The sequence below is a fragment of the Ixodes scapularis genome, unplaced genomic scaffold (assembly GCF_016920785.2).
Source record: "Ixodes scapularis isolate PalLabHiFi unplaced genomic scaffold, ASM1692078v2 PGA_scaffold4__175_contigs__length_147842914, whole genome shotgun sequence".
Classification (NCBI taxonomy): Eukaryota; Metazoa; Arthropoda; class Arachnida; order Ixodida; family Ixodidae; genus Ixodes; species Ixodes scapularis.
Window position 1 is genome coordinate 99076044 of NW_024609879.1, and position 13710 is coordinate 99089753.

The following is a 13710-nucleotide window of genomic DNA, read 5'->3' on the forward strand; positions in this document are numbered from 1 at the left end:
ATTTTGGCATCTGAAGCAACCTTTGTAGAGCGATAACTAAATAAATTCCGGGCCGCTTCAAAAGCACTCGGGCATATGCGTCATAGACCTAGAGCAGATTCCTTATAATGAATTATAGACTGCAGAGTGTTGCCATTGATGGTATAATTGGCGGCGCGTATGCCAAAATTTGTGGGAAACGCCCCCTTTTTGGTTGATTTTGGCGTCTGAGGCAACCTTTGGAGAGCTATAACTAAATAACTTCCGGGCCGCTTCCAAAGCACTCGGGCATATGCGTCGTAGACCTAGAGCAGATTCCTTATAATGAATATTAGACTGCTGAGTGTCGCCATTGATGGTACAATTGGCGGCGCGTATGCCAAAATTTGTGGGAAACATCCCCTTTTTGGCTGATTTTGGCATCTGAAGCAACCTTTGGAGAGCGATAACTAAATAAATTCCGGGCCGCTTCAAAAGCACTCGGGCATATGCGTCATAGACCTAGAGAAGATTCCTTATAATGAATTATATACTGCTGAGTGTCGCCATTGATGGTACAATTGGCGACGCGTATGCCAAAATTTGTGGGAAACATCCCCTTTTTGGCTGATTTTTGTGTCTGAAGCAACCTTTGGAAAGCGATAACTAAATAAATTCCGGGCCGCTTCAAAAGCACTCGGGCATATGTGTCATAGACCTAGAGCAGATTCCTTGTAATGAATATTAGACTGCTGAGTGTCGTCATTGATGGTACAATTGGCGGCGCGTATGCCAAAATGTGTGGGAAACGCCCCCTTTTTGGCTGAATTTGGCGTCTGAGGCAACCTTTAGAGAGCTATAACTAAATAACTTCCAGGCCGCTTCCAAAGCACTCGGGCATATGCGTCGTAGACCTAGAGCAGATTCCTTATAATGAATATTAGACTGCTGAGTGTCGCCATTGATGGTACAATTGGCGGCGCGTATGCCAAAATTTGTGGGAAACATCCCCTTTTTGGCTGATTTTGGCGTCTGAAGCAACCTTTGGAGAGCGATAACTAAATAAATTCCGGGCCGCTTCAAAAGCACTCGGGCATATGCGTCATAGACCTAGAGCAGATTCCTTATATTGAATATTAGACTGCTGAGTGTCGCCATTGAGGGTACAATTGGCGGCGCGTATGCCAAAATTTGTAGGAAACGCCCCCTTTTTGGCTGATTTTTCCGTCTGAAGCAACCTTTGGAAAGCGATAACTAAATAAATTCCGGGCCGCTTCAAAAGCACTCGGGCATATGTGTCATAGACCTAGAGCAGATTCCTTGTAATGAATATTAGACTGCTGAGTGTCGTCATTAATGGTACAATTGGCGGCGCGTATGCCAAAATGTGTGGGAAACGCCCCCTTTTTGGCTGAATTTGGCGTCTGAAGCAAACTTTGGAGAGCGATAACTAAATAAATTCCGGGCCGCATCAAAAGCACTCGGGCATATGCGTCATAGACCTAGAGCAGATTCCTTATATTGAATATTAGACTGCTGAGTGTCGCCATTGATGGTACAATTGGCGGTGCGTATGCCAAAATTTGTGGGAAACGCCCCTTTTTGGCTGATTTTGGCATCTGAAGCAACCTTTGGAGAGCGATAACTAAATAAATTCCGGGCCGCTTCTAAAGCACTCGGGCATATGCGTTTTAGACCTAGAGCAGATTCCTTATAACGAATTATAGACTGCTGAGTGTCGCCGTTGATGGTACAATTGGCTGCGCGTATGCCAAAATTTGTGGGAAACGCCCCCTTTTTGGCTGATTTTGGCATCTGAAGCAACCTTTGGAGAGCGATAACTAAATAAATTCCGGGCCGCTTCAAAAGCACTCGGGCATATGCGTCATAGACCTAGAGGATATTCCTTATAATTAATTATAGACTGCTGAGTGTCGTCATTGATGGTACAATTGGCGGCGCGTATGCCAAAATTTGTGGGAAACGCCCCCTTTTTGGTTGATTTTGGCGTCTGAAGCAACCTTTGGAGAGCGATAACTAAATAAATTCCGGGCCACTTCAAAAGCACTCGGGCATATGCGTCATAGACCTAGAGAAGATTCCTTATAATGAATTATAGACTGCTGAGTGTCGCCATTGATGGTACAATTGGCGACGCGTATGCCAAAATTTGTGGGAAACGCCCCCTTTTAGGCTGATTTTGGCGTCTGAAGCAACCTTTGCAGAGCGATAACTAAATAAATTCCGTGCCGCTTCAAAAGCACTCGGGCATATGCGTCATAGACCCAGAGCAGATTCCTTATACTGAATTATAGACTGCTGAGTGTCGCCATTGATGGTACAATTGGCGGCGCGTATGCCAAAATTTGTGGGAAACGCCCCCTTTTTGGCTGATTTTGGCGTCTGAAGCAACCTTTGGAGAGCGATAACTAAATAAATTGCGGGCCGCTTCAAAAGCACTCGGGCATATGCGTCATAGACCTAGAGCAGATTCCTTATAATTAATATTAGACTGCTGAGTGTCGCCATTGATGGTACAATTAGTAGCGCGTATGCCACAATTTGTGGGACACGCCCCCTTTTTGGCTGATTTTGGCGTCAGAAGCAACCTTTGGAGAGCGATAACTAAATAAATTCTGGGCCGCTTCTAAAGCACTCGGGCATATGCGTCATAGACCTAGAGCAGATTCCTTATAATTAATATTAGACTGCTGAGTATCGCCATTGATGGTACAATTGGCGGCGCATATGCCAAAATTTGTGGGAAACGCCCCCTTTTTGGCTGATTTTGGCGTCTGAAGCAACCTTTGGAGAGCGATAACTAAATAAATTCCGGGCCGCTTCAAAAGCACTCGGGCATATGCGTCATTGACCTAGAGCAGATTCCTTATAATGAATTATAGACTGCTGAGTGTCGCCATTGATGGTACAATTAGCGGCGCGTATGAAAAATTTGTGGGAAACGCCCCCTTTTTGGCTGATTTTGGCGTCTGAAACAACCTTTGGAGAGCGATAACTAAATAAACTCCGGGCCGCTTCAAAACCACTCGGGCATATGCGTCATACACCTAGAGAAGATTCCTTATAATGAATTATAGACTGCTGAGTGTCGCCATTGATGGTACAATTGGCGGCGCGTATGCCAAAATTTGTGGGAAACGCCCCCTTTTTGGCTGATTTTGGCGTCTGAAGCAACCTTTGGAGAGCGATAACTAAATAAATTCTGGGCCGCTTCAAAAGCACTCGGGCATATGCGTCATAGACCTAGAGCAGATTCCTTATAATGAATTATAGACTGCTGAGTGTCGCCATTGATGGTACAATTGGCAGCGCGTATGCCCAAATTTGTGCGAAACGCCCCCTTTTTGGTTGATTTTGGCGTCTGAGGCAACCTTTGGAGAGCTATAACTAAATAAATTCCGGGCCGCTTCCAAAGCACTCGGGCATATGCGTCGTAGATGTAGAGCAGATTCCTTATAATGAATATTAGACTGCTGAGTGTCGCCATTGATGGTACAATTGGCGGCGCGTATGCCAAAATTTGTGGGAAACGCCCCCTTCTTGGTTGATTTTGGCGTCTGAAGCAACCTTTGGAGAGCGATAACTAAATAAATTCCGGGCCGCTTCAAAAGCACTCGGGCATATGCGTCATAGACCTAGAGAAGATTCCTTATAATGAATTATAGACTGCTGAGTGTCGCCATTGATGATACAATTGGCGACGCGTATGCCAAAATTTGTGGGAAACGCCCCCTTTTAGGCTGATTTTGGCGTCTGAAGCAACCTTTGCAGAGCGATAACTAAATAAATTCCGTGCCGCTTCAAAAGCACTCGGGCATATGCGTCATAGACCCAGAGCAGATTCCTTATAATGAATTATAGACTGCTGAGTGTCGCCATTGATGGTACAATTGGCGGCGCGTATGCCAAAATTTGTGGGAAACGCCCCCTTTTTGGCTGATTTTGGCGTCTGAAGCAACCTTTGGAGAGCGATAACTAAATAAATTCCGGGCCGCTTCAAAAGCACTCGGGCATATGCGTCATAGACCTAGAGCAGATTCCTTATAATGAACATAATGAACTGCTGAGTGTTGCCATTGATGGTACAATTGGCGGCGCGTATGCCAAAATTTGTGGGAAACGCCCCCTTTTGGGCTGATTTTGGCGTCTGAAGCAACTTTTGGAGAGCGATAGCTAAATAAATTCCGGGCCACCTCAAAGCACTTGGGCATATGCGTCATAGACCTAGAGCAGATTCCTTATAATTAATTATAGACTGCTGAGTGTCGCCATTGATGGTACAATTGGCGGCGCGTATGCCAAAATTTGTGGGAAACGCCCACTTTTTGGCTGATTTTGGCGTTTGAAGCAACCTTTGGAGAGTGATAAATAAATAAATTCTGGGCCGCTTCAAAAGCACTCGGGCATATGCGTCATAGACCTAGAGCAGATTCCTTATAATGAATTATAGACTGCAGAGTGTCGCCATTGATGGTATAATTGGCGGCGCGTATGCCAAAATTTGTGGGAAACGCCCCCTTTGTGGTTGATTTTGGCGTCTGAGGCAACCTTTGGAGAGCTATAACTAAATAACTTCCGGGCCGCTTCCAAAGCACTCGGGCATATGCGTCGTAGACCTAGAGCAGATTCCTTATAATGAATATTAGACTGCTGAGTGTCGCCATTGATGGTACAATTGGCGGCGCGTATGCCAAAATTTGTGGGAAACATCCCCTTTTTGGCTGATTTTGGCGTCTGAAGCAACCTTTGGAGAGCGATAACTAAATAAATTCCGGGCCGCTTCAAAAGCACTCGGGCATATGCGTCATAGACCTAGAGCAGATTCCTTATAATGAATTATAGACTGCTGAGTGTCGCCATTGATGGTACAATTGGCGGCACGTATGCCAAAATTTGTGGGAAACGCCCCCTTTTTGGCTGATTTTGGCGTCTGAAGCAACCTTTGGAGAGCGATAACTAAATAAATTCCGGGCCGCTTCAAAAGCACTCGGGCATATGCGTCATAAACCTAGAGAAGATTCCTTATAATGAATTATAGACTGCTGAGTGTCGCCATTGATGGTACAATTGGCGGCACGTATGCCAAGTTTTGTGGGAAACGCCCCCTTTTTGGCTGATTTTGGCGTCTGAAGCAACCTTTGGAGAGTGATAACTAAATAAATTCCGGGCCGCTTCAAAAGCACTCGGGCATATGCGTCATAGACCTAGAGCAGATTCCTTATAATGAATTATAGACTGCAGAGTGTCGCCATTGATGGTACAATTGGCGGTGCGTATGCCAAAATTTGTGGGAAACGCCCCCTTTTTGGTTGATTTTGGCGTCTGAGGCAACCTTTGGAGAGCTATAACTAAATAAATTCCGGGCCGCTTCCAAAGCACTCGGGCATATGCGTCGTAGACCTAGAGCAGATTCCTTATAATGAATATTAGACTGCTGAGTGTCGCCATTGATGGTACAATTGGCGGCGCGTATGCCAAAATTTGTGGGAAACATCGTCTTTTTGGCTGATTTTGGCGTCTGAAGCAACCTTTGGAGAGTGATAACTAAATAAATTCCGGGCCGCTTCAAAAGCACTCGGGCATATGCGTCATAGACCTAGAGAAGATTCCTTATAATGAATTATATACTGCTGAGTGTCGCCATTGATGGTACAATTGGCGACGCGTATGCCAAAATTTGTGGAAAACGCCCCCTTTTAGGCTGATTTTGGCGTCTGAAGCAACCTTTGCAGAGCGATAAATAAATCAATTCCGTGCCGCTTCAAAAGCACTCGGGCATATGCGTCATAGACCCAGAGCAGATTCCTTATAATGAATTATATACTGCTGAGTGTCGCCATTGATGGTACAATTGGTGGCGCGTATGCCAAAATTTGTGGGAAACGCCCCCTTTTTGGCTGATTTTGGCGTCTGAAGCAACCTTTGGAGAGCGATAACTAAAAAAATTGCGGGCCGCTTCAAAAGCACTCGGGCATATGCGTCATAGCCCTAGAGCAGATTCCTTTTAATTAATATTAGACTGCTGAGTGTCGCCATTGAGGGTACAATTGGCGGCCCGTATGCCAAAATTTGTGGGAAACGCCCCCTTTTTGGCTGATTTTGGCGTCTGAAGCAACCTTTGGAAAGCGATAACTAAATAAACTCCGGGCCGCTTCAAAAGCACTCGGGCATATGCGTCATAGACCTAGAGGAGATTCCTTATAATTAATTAAAAACTGCTGAGTGTCACCATTGATGGTACAATTGGCGGCGCGTATGCCAAAATTTGTGGGAAACGCCCCCTTTTTGGCTGATTTTGGCGTCTGAGGCAACCTTTGGAGAGCGATAACTAAATTGATTCTGGGCCGCTTCAAAAGCACTCGGGCATATGCGTCATAGACCTAGAGCAGATTCCTTATAATGAATTATAGACTGCTGAGTGTCGCCATTGATGGTACAATTGGCGGCGCGTATGCCCAATTTTGTGGGAAACACCCCCTTTTTGGTTCATTTGGGCGTCTGAGGCAACCTTTGGAGAGCGATAACTAAATAAATTCCGGGCCGCTTCCAGAGCACTCGGGCATATGCGTCGTAGACCTAGAGGAGATTCCTTATAATTAATTATAGACTGCTGAGTGTCGCCATTGATGGTACAATTGGCGGCGCGTATGCCAAAATTTGTGGGAAACGCCCACTTTTTGGCTAATTTTGGCGTTTGAAGCCACCTTTGGAGAGTGATAACTAAATAAATTCTGGGCCGCTTCAAAAGCACTCGGGCATATGCGTCATAGACCTCGAGGAGATTCCTTATGATTAATTATAGACTGCTGAGTGTCGCCATTGATGCTACAATTGGCGGCGTGTATGCCAAAATTTGTGGTAAACGCCCCCTTTTTGGCTGATTTTGGCGTCTGAGGCAACCTTTGGAGAGCGATAACTAAATAAATTCTGGGCCGCTTCAAAAGCACTCGGGCATATGTGTCATAGACCTAGAGCAGATTCATTGTAATGAATATTAGACTGCTGAGTGTCGCCATTGATGGTACAATTGGCGGCGCGTATGCCAAAATGTGTGGGAAACGCCCCCTTTTTGGCTGATTTTGGCGTCTGAAGCAACCTTTGAAGAGCGATAACTAAATAAATTCCGGGACGCATCAAAAGCACTCGGGCATATGCGTCATAGACCTAGAGCAGATTCCTTATATTGAATATTAGACTGCTGAGTGTCGCCATTGATGGTACAATTGGCGGCGCGTATGCCAAAATTTGTGGGAAACGCCCCCTTTTTGGCTGATTTTGGCGTCTGAAGCAACCTTTGGAGAGCGATAACTAAATAAATTCCGGGCCGCTTCAAAAGCACTCGGGCATATGCGTCATAGACCTAGAGCAGATTCCTTATAACGAATTATAGACTGCTCAGTGTCGCCATTGATGGTACAATTGGCTGCGCGTATGCCAAAATTTGTGGGAAACGCCCCCTTTTTGGCTGATTTTGGCGTCTGAAGCAACCTTTGGAGAGCGATGACTAAATAAATTCCCGGCCGCTTCAAAAGCACTCGGGCATATGCGTCATAAACCTAGAGGATATTCCTTATAATTAATTATAGACTGCTGAGTGTCGCCATTGATGGTACAATTGGCGGCGCGTATGCCAAAATTTGTGGGAAACGCCCCCATGCCAAAATTTGTGGGAAACGCCCCCTTTTTGGCTGATTTTGGTGTCTGAAGCAACCTTTGGAAAGCGATAACTAAATAAATTCCGGGCCGCTTGGAAAGCACTCGGGCATATGCGTCATAGACCTAGAGCAGATTCCTTATAATGAATATTAGACTGCTGAGTGTCGCCATTGATGGTACAATTGGCGCCGCGTATGCCAAAATTTGTGGGAAACGCCCCCTTTTTGGCTGATTTTGGCGTCTGAAGCAACCTTTGGAGAGAGATAACTAAATAAATTTCGGACTGCTTCAAAAGCACTCGGACATATGCGTCATAGACCTAGAGCAGATTCCTTATAATGAATTATAGACTGCTGAGTGTCGCCTTTGATGGTACAATTGGCGGCGCGTATGCCAAAATTTGTGGGAAACGCCCCCTTTTTGGCTGATTTTGGCGTCAGAAGCAACCTTTGGAGAGTGATAACTAAATAAATTCTGGGCCGCTTCAAAAGCACTCGGGCATATGCGTCATAGACATAGAGCAGATTCCTTATAATTAATATTAGACTGCTGAGTGTCGCCATTGATGGTACAATTGGCGGCGCGTATGCCAAAATTTGTGGGAAACGCCCCCTTTTTGGCTGATTTTGGCGTCTGCAGCAACCTTTGGAGACCGATAACTAAATAAATTTTGGGCCGCTTTCAAAGCACTCGGGCATATGCGTCGTAGACCTAGAGGAGTTTCCTTATAATTAATTATAGACTGCTGAGTGTCGCCATTGATGGTACAATTGGCGGCGCGTATGCCAAAATTTGTGGGAAACGCCCCCTTTTTGGCTGATTTTGGCGTCTGAAGCAACCTTTGGAGAGCGATAACTAAATAAATTCCGGGCCGCTTCAAAAGCACTCGGGCATATGCGTCATAGACCTAGAGCAGATTCCTTATAATGAATTATAGACTGCTGAGTGTCGCCATTGATGGTACAATTGGCGGCACGTATGCCAAAATTTGTGGCAAACGCCCCCTTTTTGGCTGATTTTGGCGTCTGAAGCAACCTTTGGAGAGCGATAACTAAATAAATTCCGGGCCGCTTCAAAAGCACTCGGGCATATACGTCATAGACCTAGAGAAGATTCCTTATAATGAATTATAGACTGCTGAGTGTCGCCATTGATGGTACAATTGGCGGCACGTATGCCAAAATTTGTGGGAAAAGCCCCCTTTTTGGCTGATTTTGGCGTCTGAAGCAACCTAAGGAGAGCGATAACTAAATAAATTCCGGGCCGCTTCAAAAGCACTCGGGCATATGCGTTAAAGACCTAGAGCAGATTCCTTATAATGAACATAATGAACTGCTGAGTGTTGCCATTGATGATACAATACGCGGCGCGTATGCCAAAATTTGTGAGAAACGCCCCCTTTTGGGCTGATTTTGGCGTCTGAAGCAACTTTTGGAGAGCGAAAGCTAAATAAATTCCGGGCCACCTCAAAGCACTTGGGCATATGCGTCATAGACCTAGAGCAGATTCGTTATAATTAATATTAGACTGCTGAGTGTCGCCATTGATGGTACAATTGGCGGCGCATATGCCAAAATTTGTGGGAAACGCCCCCTTTTTGGTTGATTTTGGCGTCTGAGGCAACCTTTGGAGAGTGATAACTAAATAGATTCTGGGCCGCTTCAAAAGCACTCGGGCATATGCGTCATAGACCTAGAGCAGATTCCCTATAATGAATTATAGGCTGCTGAGTGTCGCCATTGATGGTACAATTGGCGGCGCATATGCCCAAATTTGTGGGAAACGCCCCCTTTTTGGTTGATTTTGGCGTCTGAGGCAACCTTTGGGGAGCGATAACTAAATATATTCCGGGCCGCTTCAAAAGCACTCGGGCATATGCGTCGTAGACCTAGAGGAGATTCCTTATAATTAATTATAGACTGCTGAGTGTCGCTATTGATGGTACAATTGGCGGCGCGTGTGCCAAAATATGTGGGAAACGCCCCCTTTTTGGCTTATTTTGGCGTCTGAAGCAACCTTTGGAGAGCGATAACTAAATAAATTCTGGGCCGCTTCAAAAGCACTCGGGCATATGCGTCATAGACCTAGAGGAGATTCCTTATGATTAATTATAGACTGCTGAGTGTCGCCATTGATGGTACAATTGGCGGCGCGTATGCCAAAATTTGTGGGAAACGCCCCCTTTTTGGTTGATTTTGGCGTCTGAAGCAACATTTGGAGAGCGATAACTAAATAAATTCCGGGCCGCTTCAAAAGCACTCGGGCATATGCGTCATAGACCTAGAGAAGATTCCTTATAATGAAATATAGACTGCTGAGTGTCGCCATTGATGGTACAATTGGCGACGCGTATGCCAAAATTTGTGGGAAACGCCCCCTTTTAGGCTGATTTTGGCGTCTGAAGCAACCTTTGCAGAGCGATAACTAAATAAATTCCGTGCCGCTTCAAAAGCACTCGGGCATATGCGTCATAGACCCAGAGCAGATTCCTTATAATGAATTATAGACTGCTGAGTGTCACCATTGATGGTACAATTGGCGGAGCGTATGCCAAAATTTGTGGGAAACGCCCCCTTTTTGCCTGATTTTGGCGTCTGAAGCAACCTTTGGAGAGCGATAACTAAATAAATTGCGGGCCGCTTCAAAAGCACTCGGGCATATGCGTCATAGACCTAGAGCAAATTCCTTATAATTAATATTGGACTGCTGAGTGTCGCCATTGAGGGTACAATTGGCGGCGCGTATGCCAAAATTTGTAGGAAACGCCCCCTTTTTGGCTGATTTTTGCGTCTGAAGCAACCTTTGGAAAGCGATAACTAAATAAATTTCGGGCCGCTTCAAAAGCACTCGGGCATATGCGTCATAGACCTAGAGGAGAGTCCTGATAATTAATTATAGACTGCTGAGTGTCGCCATTGATGGTACAATTGGCGGCGCGTATGCCAAAATTTGTGGGAAACACCCACTTTTTGGCTGATTTTGGCGTTTGAAGCAACCTTTGGAGAGTGATAACTAAATAAATTCTGGGCCGCTTCAAAAGCACTCGGGCATATGCGCCATAGACCTAGAGGAGATTCCTTATGATTAAATATAGACTGCTGAGTGTCGCCATTGATGGTACAATTGGCGGCGCGTATGCCAAAATTTGTGGGAAACGCCCCCTTTTTGGCTGATTTTGGCGTCTGAGGCAACTTTGGAGAGCGATAACTAAATAAATTCTGGGCTGCTTTAAAAGCACTCGGGCATATGTGTCATAGACCTAGAGCAGATTCCTTGTAATGAATATTAGACTACTGAGTGTCGCCATTGATGGTACAATTGGCGGCGCGTATGCCAAAATGTGTGGGAAACGCCCCCTTTTTGGCTGAATTTGGCGTCTGAAGCAACCTTTGAAGAGCGATAACTAAATAAATTCCGGGCCGCATCAAAAGCACTCGGGCATATGCGACATAGACCTAGAGCAGATTCCTTATATTGAATATTAGACTGCTGAGTGTCGCCATTGATGGCACAATTGGCGGCGCGTATGCCAAAATTTGCGGGAAACGCCCCCTTTTTGGCTGATTTTGGCGTCTGAAGCAACCTTTGGAGAGCTATAACTAAATAAATTCCGGGCCGCTTCAAAAGCACTCGGGCATATGCGTCATAGACCTAGAGCAGATTCCTTATAACGAATTATAGACTGCTGAGTGTCGCCATTGATGGTACAATTGGCTGCGCGTATGCCAAAATTTGTGGGAAACGCCTCCTTTTTGGCTGATTTTGGCGTCTGAAGCAACCTTTGGAGAGCGATAACTAAATAAATTCCGGGCCGCTTCAAAAGCACTCGGGCATATGCGTCATAGACCTAGAGGATATTCCTTATAATTAATTATAGACTGCTGAGTGTCGCCATTGATGGTACAATTGGTGGCGCGTATGCCAAAATTTGTGGGAAACGCCCCCATGCCAAAATTTGTGGGAAACGCCCCCTTTTTGGCTGATTTTGGTGTCTGAAGCAACCTTTGGAGAGCGATAACTAAATAAATTCCGGGCCGCTTGAAAAGCACTCGGGCATATGCGACATAGACCTAGAGCAGATTCCTTATATTGAATATTAGACTGCTGAGTGTCGCCATTGATGGCACAATTGGCGGCGCGTATGCCAAAATTTGTGGGAAACGCCCCCTTTTTGGCTGATTTTGGCGTCTGAAGCAACCTTTGGAGAGCGATAACTAAATAAATTCCGGGCTGCTTCAAAAGCACTCGGGCATATGCATCATAGACCTAGAGCAGATTCCTTATAATGAATTATAGACTGCTGAGTGTCGCCATTGATGGTACAATTGGCGGCGCGTATGCCAAAATTTGTGGGAAACGCCCCCTTTTTGGCTGATTTTGGCGTCAGAAGCAACCTTTGGAGAGCGATAACTAAATAAATTCTGGGCCGCTTCAAAAGCACTCGGGGATATGCGTCATAGACCTAGAGCAGATTCCTTATAATGAATTATATACTGCTGAGTGTCGCCATTGATGGTACAATTGGCGGCGCATATGCCCAAATTTGTGGGAAACGCCCCCTTTTTGGGTGATTTTGGCGTCTGAGGCAACCTTTGGAGAGCGATAACAAAATAAATTCCGGGCCGCTTCCAAAGCACTCGGGCATATGCGTCGTAGACCTAGAGGAGTTTCCTTATAATTAATTATAGACTGCTGAGTGTCGCCATTGATGGTACAATTGGCGGCACGTAAACCAAAATTTGTGGGAAATGCCCCCTTTTTGGCTGATTTTGGCGTCTGAAGCAACCTTTGGAGAGCGATAACTAAATAAATTCCGGGCCGCTTCAAAAGCACTCAAGCATATGCGTCATAGACCTAGAGAAGATTCCTTATAATGAATTATAGACTGCTGAGTGTCGCCATTGATGGCACAATTGGCGGCGCGTATGCCAAAATTTGCGGGAAACGCCCCCTTTTTGGCTGATTTTGGCGTCTGAAGCAACCTTTGGAGAGCTATAACTAAATAAATTCCGGGCCGCTTCAAAAGCACTCGGGCATATGCGTCATAGACCTAGAGCAGATTCCTTATAACGAATTATAGACTGCTGAGTGTCGCCATTGATGGTACAATTGGCTGCGCGTATGCCAAAATTTGTGGGAAACGCCTCCTTTTTGGCTGATTTTGGCGTCTGAAGCAACCTTTGGAGAGCGATAACTAAATAAATTCCGGGCCGCTTCAAAAGCACTCGGGCATATGCGTCATAGACCTAGAGGATATTCCTTATAATTAATTATAGACTGCTGAGTGTCGCCATTGATGGTACAATTGGTGGCGCGTATGCCAAAATTTGTGGGAAACGCCCCCATGCCAAAATTTGTGGGAAACGCCCCCTTTTTGGCTGATTTTGGTGTCTGAAGCAACCTTTGGAGAGCGATAACTAAATAAATTCCGGGCCGCTTGAAAAGCACTCGGGCATATGCGTCATAGACCGAGAGCAGATTCCTTATAATGAATATTAGACTGCTGAGTGTCGCCATTTATGGTACAATTGGCGGCGCGTATGCCAAAATTTGTGGGAAACGCCCCCTTTTTCGCTGATTTTGGCGTCTGAAGCAACCTTTCGAGAGCGATAACTAAATAAATTCCGGGCTGCTTCAAAAGCACTCGGGCATATGCATCATAGACCTAGAGCAGATTCCTTATAATGAATTATAGACTGCTGAGTGTCGCCATTGATGGTACAATTGGCGGCGCGTATGCCAAAATTTGTGGGAAACGCCCCCTTTTTGGCTGATTTTGGCGTCAGAAGCAACCTTTGGAGAGCGATAACTAAATAAATTCTGGGCCGCTTCAAAAGCACTCGGGGATATGCGTCATAGACCTAGAGCAGATTCCTTATAATGAATTATATACTGCTGAGTGTCGCCATTGATGGTACAATTGGCGGCGCATATGCCCAAATTTGTGGGAAACGCCCCCTTTTTGGGTGATTTTGGCGTCTGAGGCAACCTTTGGAGAGCGATAACAAAATAAATTCCGGGCCGCTTCCAAAGCACTCGGGCATATGCGTCGTAGACCTAGAGGAGTTTCCTTAT